A 7,169-nucleotide genomic window follows, 5' to 3' on the forward strand; every position below is an offset into this window, starting at 1 on the left:
GAGTCTAGGATAGAGAGGTATAAGGCAAGCGAATGGCACCACTGGGTGCTGGCCATGCGCACACTTTAGTAAGACCAGACCACCCAGGTTGGCTGGGCTCAGAGGCCGACCCAGACCTTGTGGGTCATTCTTACTTTATTGGGTTCTAGTTTGTTCCGTATTTCCTTGTTCCACTATTTTCTAATTAGGACAAGGTGAGAGGAAAGGTTCAATTAGTCTAAGAATACTTAGCCACACCTCACACTGTATTACTCTAATATTTTTACCCTTCTGAACATACACCTAATTTCGACCTACAGATGTTTTAAAGATAAACAGTAAAGTCAGCTGAAGAGACAGGTGGGACACGGGGCTAAGGACTGGCACCACCCTTGGGCATGGCTCTGGTGAGTGAACTGCTCAATGGTGGTGGCAGGACCACCTAGTGAGTCTTCTCCAGGAAAGCCTTGCAGCACCTGAGGCATTGCTGGTACACCACTTCGAAGTCAGAGTCATTGCCATAACAGGGATCTTCAACAATGAGTTGTTTTTGTGGATCATAGCTCCCAAGTAGCTCAATTTTAGCTTTGCAGTTTTTAACTTGATTACTTTTTCTATTCAAGTCTCTCAGATTGCTTTCATCCATACATAGTATATAATCGAATGTGGCAAAGTCTTCTTTTGTAATCTGCGTGCAGTGTGAATCATGGGGATGCCATGTTTTCTCATGCAGTTCTGCCCACGATAGTCAGGGGGGTTCCCCACTTCATAGGTGGATGTAGCCACACTATCTATCCTCCAATTAGCTGAAACATTCTCATCAGTTACCAGTTTCCTGAAAACTGCTTCTGCAATGGGTGACTGGCAAATGTTACCGAGACACACGAACAACACCGACTTGGACCCAACCTCTGCCATCTTCCCGTGCAGACACTGGTGCCCAGAGACAGCCCATGTAAATCTTATGTACAACTTCATGGGGTGAACGTTTCTTTAACATCTTTGTCACCCAGGGATGTGAGTTTCCATATTCTATTAAGATGCAGATGACTTTCAAATTTCCTGGAGATTTTCTGTGCCATTGTGGGTGGTGAAGTTGGTTTTAGGTGAGCTTGGTCCTGAATTCCTATTCTTCCCCTTTACTGATTTCTTTTTCTCTTATCTTCTGTTATCTTCTTTTATAGTCTTCACAGGGCTTTCAAAAGCTCCCTCTCGGCCTTATTTTACTGCTTCATTGCCCCCTCCATCCCAGAGGACTTCTGAGGAAGCAGAAGGACTGTGATCGATTGGGTTCGACTGTCTTCTGCTAATGAGGGCTGAAGTCCCTGGTTAGAGAGGGGAGTCGAACTCTTTTCCTATCCTAGCTAACAGCCAGAGAGAGAAAGATTTAAATAGCCAGTAGTGGTAACTGGCTGCAATTCCTTCAGCACAAGGAGTTCATTCTGGACCTGCTGTCTCCTAGAAGACAATTGTACAGGGGTTTGGAATACAATGTAAACCAAAATAACCTATTATAGTTATCACTCCCCGCCCCCTAAAGCAAGAACCTGGAAAGCCATTGCCATGCATTGCCCCAGGAAAGCCATTTTTGTATAGCTTGACCCCAGAAGTGGGGTTCTTGCTTATTTGTTTCTTAATATTATTTTTGGACTTGTTTCTACCTGTTGTCACGGAAGTAGCATCCCTCTTTGAGCATTAAGCAGCTAGGTATCTGTTAACTGCTCTTAACATGTCTATCTACTCTCTTGCTTGAAAAACATGTGCTGCTAAGGATTTTATTTGTTGCCTTAGGTCAGTCTGACCCTTATTATGGCAGCTAGGCTGTCTTCCAGTTCTAGGGACATATGCTGGTAAACTACTGTGTTGGTCAGAGCTCCTCCTAGTCCAGTGCCAAGGTTGAATGGCCATATGAGTGTGTGTTTTATGGTAAATCTAAAGAGGGAGGTATATAGATGTAGCTGGAGAGAGAAAGACGGAGGTATAGATTCCAGCCCAATAGGTGAGAAGGCAAAAATCACCACAGTAGAGATAACCCTAGAGACAGTCAATAATATTTTTTAAAGTAAATTGAAGAAACAATAATAGTCTTCCTGCGTTCCTTGTGAGTAATGTCTTCAAATATTTTATGCTTTTGTTTTGACTGCTTCAATATTAAATAATTAAGGTTATTATTTTCTAGTTGTTACAACAATTACGACAAACTTAGTAGCTCAAATTATGGAAGTTTATTGTCTTTTATATTCTGAACTGGGGAGACTGCTCAGTGAGTAAGAATACTTGCCACAGAAGCATGAGCCCCTCAGTTCAAGTCCCCAGCATCCATGTCAGAAATCTGAGAAAGGTTACTCATGCCTGTAAACCAAGAGACAAGTAGATCCTGGGAACTCGCTGGCTAGCCAGCCTAGCCAAAATAAGAAATTTCAGATCAGTGAGAAACAAGTGCGTGCACATATAAATTTATGTGCATACGACATGGAGAGAGGGGGTAGGGGAGAGAGATCACACACATATGCACCATAAACCCCGCAGACACAGATAAAGAATTCTGTGCTGGGTAGTGATGGCACTTGTTAGGCAGAAGCAGGGAAGGCTCTGCGTTCTAGACCAGCCTGTTCTACAGTGTGTGTTCTACAAATGTTTGGCAGGCATTAGAACTTCCCTCTTCTAAAAGTCAGTGATTGCTATTTATCTGATGCTCCCCATGTCCACTGGCTTTATGGAGATCTGGTTCTGGCAATGTGCTAGCTGCACTTTCTTACACTTGAGGTTTCGTGTTCTAAATAAAATCAGGTGTCCGGCTCTTCTCCCTAACAAATTCATATGTTGATGTTCTGAACACTCATACTGTTTTAGTGGAGATAGAGACCCTAAGGAGATTAAATAAGGTCCTAAGAGCAGGCCCTTTTCCAGTGTGTCTCTTTTTCTAGAAAAGAACATCAGGGCAACACATGCAAGGCTCAGAGAGCATGTGAGGACATAGTGAGAAGGTAGCCATCTGAAACCCAAAGACACACGATGCAGGACAAGCAAAGCTGTTGACATCTTAGTATTAGATTTCCAGACTCTACAATTGTTAAGAATCTAATTTCTTTTGTTTAAACCAGCCAGTATTTTGTGTGAACTGCTGTTCCCGGAATAAGGCCACACCTTTGCTAAAAATTCTACTAAACCAACTGACTAAAAACTTCAGGACTGTGGTGAGTTGGGCTGTATCACAGCTGCAGCAAAATGATCTTGGTCTATCTCTAGCACCCTTAAAGAACATTCATTGCCCACAACTGTGTCTAATATAGTACCCCTCCAATAAGTTAGTAACACATTTGGAAAGTATTCACCGACTTCTTGCTTTCTCCAGTACAAAGCCTAAGAATATCATCAGTCACTGTTTAGAACATATAGCAGCAGTTTTCTTGATTTTAAGCAACTCACCAATGTGGTTTTCTATCAGTGTACTGGGGAAATGCCTTGACTTATGGTTTTCTTTTGTTCTGTGACTGTGGACTTTTGTTTAAACCACTTCTTTCTTGAAACATGTTATCAAAGTGTGATAGTTAGCTTTGAATGTCCATCTGACACCATCTAAAATCACCAGAGAAAAGAATATCAGTGAAGATGTATCTATTTTGAGTTTTCATGTGGTCTTGTCTCTGGAGGATGATTTTTACTCTGGAGGATGATTTTAATTAAATTACTTGGTATAGGAAAACATAGCCTACTGCGGGTGGTACCATTCCCTAGGCAAGAAGTCCTACACTGTATGACATGAGAGTAGGGAGACAGAACTGAGTACAAGCCAGCCAACAACTGAGCAATCGTGCATTCTTTTCTCTATGTTCTTGTCTGTAGATGTTAGGTAGTTCCTGTCCCCTGACTTCTCTTCTAAGATGGGCTGTAACTAAAATGGGCTATAAATAAAATAAGCCTTTATCCTCTAATTTGCTTTTTTTTTCCCAGAATATTTCATCACAGAAACTTACATGAAAGTAGAACAGTTCAAACTTAACAGATTTTAGGGAAACAACCTCTATGCCGCTCTTGTTGTAGTCTAATAGGCCAGGCGTGGCTGCCTGTCCCAATATGCCAAGGAAAAGATAACTAATGACAGTGAACAAAGGAAGGAGCTTTGATCCTATGTGAGGAAGGATAAATGAGGATGAGGAGGATCAGTACCTTCAAGTCATTATAGTTACCAGCATCAGATTCAACTTCAGATATATAAAACAGAACAGAATGAAGAAAGGGATGTACATAATTAAAATATTATTCAAAGTATCATCTGGTTCACTGTTTGAATTCTGCAGGATGGCAATGAAAATCCCTATTGCTTGAATGGGTGACAGCTCATGCTCCAGGTTGTAGCTCATCCACATGGATTGCTGCTCTCATCTAGAGGAGATACTGTAGATTCCTGGAATCTACCGTTACAGAAGGTTCAAGACAAAGCATAACTCCTTGTCTTCCTCCTTGAAGGGGGTTTAGATGGATGGGCTAGACTGATATGCCTTGAACAATTAATATGCCTACGTAGACTCAGGCAGGGGTGTGAGTCAGTGTAAAAGAGACAGACACAACATGAAGATAGAGTTGGCAGACTTTCATTCTGCTTTAATTCTCTTGTGGGCACAGATGAGAAGTTGGTCCTTTTACCCAGGGCACTTTCTAAACGCCTATTGTAATAAGACAAATCTTGAACAAATTAGCTAATTTGTTGGTAAGAGAAAACAAAAATTTCTTCAGGACTATTAACATGTCTGTGCGTAACTTCCTGGGTCTTTATTTAAATGTAAAATTTGCTTTAGTTAATATTTTAAATTTAAATATAACTAAAATGTTTTTAGCTAATAAATTTTAAAAATAAAAATTTTATAAAGAAAAATAAAATGGGAGCCATCAAAGTCAGAACATTGCTAAGACTGAATATGCTTTTAGTAAAGAAATTTAAAAGAAAAAAAGAAATACTTTTAGATGAAAAAAGATTTTGTGTGTTAAAATGAGTTGCCTAAGATAGAAGAATACATTTGAAATGAAAAAAAAAAAAAAGACGAGCACAAATATAGAAGAATGGAATTTGTCACAGGAAGGCTTGTGAGACTCGAAGCTTTGAAATGATGACATTGGTATGACTGAGGTGGCTCTGATAAGGTATATGAAAATCCCCCAAATCCAGGATTCTGGGTAGAACTGAAGCTTGGTTCTCTGTTTACCACCACAAGGGGTTCCAAAAACATTGATCTTCTTTTAGTAGACTTTATAAAAGTCTTGCTTGGAGAGCAAGATTTTTGCATTTTATCCCTTTACTGAAATGAGTCAGTCAATTTGACTTGATGATTATTTTATCTAAGCCTCCAACATGAGGATCAAAACCTGTCTTCTTGTTGCTCGTGTGCTTTTACACTTGGTTAACGTCTTCCTTTGTCAGAAAGCCACTCCCTTATCAGTGGGCAAAACTCTTTCAGACAAAAATTGTTTGTGTGTGTTAGCCGGGCCGTGGTGGCACACGCCTTTAATCCCAGCACTTGGGAGGCAGAGGCAGGCAGATCTCTGTGAGTTCGAGGCCAGCCTGGTCTACAAGAGCTAGTTCCAGGACAGGAACCAAAAAGCTATGGAGAAACCCTGTCTCACAAAATCCAAGGAACTGCTGATAGATTACATAGTGATTGCGAAACTCGGTGGACACATTTTACAGTGGACATTTGTAAAAAGTTGTTTTATTATAGAGAATTTTAATTGTTCCTACAATCTTCAATCATGTGTATTTTTTGGTTAAATCAAAACATGGCACCGAAACTCGCCAGAGACATTTCCATCAGCTGTTCTCAATCTAAGACTCATCCCTTTTAGGAACTATCATTACCCATGTATGAAGTAATTTCTGGGTGTCCTGAAAAAAAAAGACAGACGTTACATGAGCCCTCTCTATGAAAGAGAGATAATTGCACACTATCAGAAGCGAGTTTAAAAGTGATAATTAAAAATTCAGGATTGGTTATACAGTCTTTGCACAGTGAGCTCTCCAAAGATTTAAGGCTAAGAGAATAATGCCAAAGCCAAGAATAGGTCACTAAATAATAACAAAAGAGCAACATTGAAGGCCTTTCTCAACCAAGATGGAAATGATCTCATTCCTAACTACTTCTAGTCCCATAAACTTCAAGAGATACACTCCTCAATTTATATTTCTTTACAAATATTCATGCTAGGAGCTGAGAAAACATGCACATGGATGTAAATAAACTGGGTGATACTCACCTTCAGCAACATTGGTACATACACAGTTGTGCACACCAAACAACTGAACTCAAAGCCGCCTTGACAATACTCTTTACTTATCAAACCTCTTAATACCTACAAAATTTTGAAAAATGTTTAGGATCTTAGAATTTGATTTGGTATATTTTTCCAAATATCTAAATAATGCTAACTCAATTAGAATGAAACTGCATAAAGAACATATATCTTCTCATTAATTACATCTTTATTATGACTGATTGATTACCCAGGGTTACTACTTTACTTTAATAAAATAGTCACATAAAATTTCCACTAACATTAAAAAATGGTTCTTTCATTATTCAGTATAATTTGAGGGAAAAATCAAGTTTTCAGATTGCAAGAAACCTATTTCAAAAGTTAAAAAGCCTCCTCAATTTAGAAAACTTTGTTGATATGGGAGTCTTCTGTTTTGTGTTGATTTCATTGGTTAATAAAGAAACTGCCTTGGCCCTTTAATAGGACAGAAAATTAGGTAGGCGGAGTAGACAGAACAGAATTCTGGGAGAAAGAAGCCGAGTCAGTCAGTCGCCATGATTCTCCCACTCCAGACAGACGCAGGTTAAGATCTTTCCTGGTGAGCCACACCTCGTGGTGCTACACTGATTATAATAATTCTCACATTATAAGCAAGATGTAAGAATTAGCCAATAAGAGGCTGGAACTAATGGGCCCGGCAGTGTTTAAAAGAATACAGTTTCCGTGTAATTATTTCGGGGCATAAGCAAGCCGGGAGCCGGGGCGGCAGGAACCACTTTGTATTTTGAAGGTAAACTGATAAAGCCAAAAATAGAATATTTTCATATAAATAAAACTGAGGAATACTAAATGATTCCAACCAATTGGATCACCAGGTTAGCATTGGTGTCACAGTTGCAAATATCCAAAAAATTAAAGGTTCTCAAAATCCTCATGGCATG

General features: G+C 39.5%; 1 pseudogene; it reads right to left on the bottom strand.

The window, feature by feature from the left end:
• Window positions 1-347: 347 nt before the first annotated feature.
• Window positions 348-917, bottom strand: LOC130873748 (low molecular weight phosphotyrosine protein phosphatase-like; annotated as a pseudogene).
• Window positions 918-7,169: the final 6,252 nt, after the last annotated feature.

Source organism: Chionomys nivalis, chromosome 4 (genome assembly GCF_950005125.1).
Source record: "Chionomys nivalis chromosome 4, mChiNiv1.1, whole genome shotgun sequence".
Taxonomy (NCBI): domain Eukaryota; kingdom Metazoa; phylum Chordata; class Mammalia; order Rodentia; family Cricetidae; genus Chionomys; species Chionomys nivalis.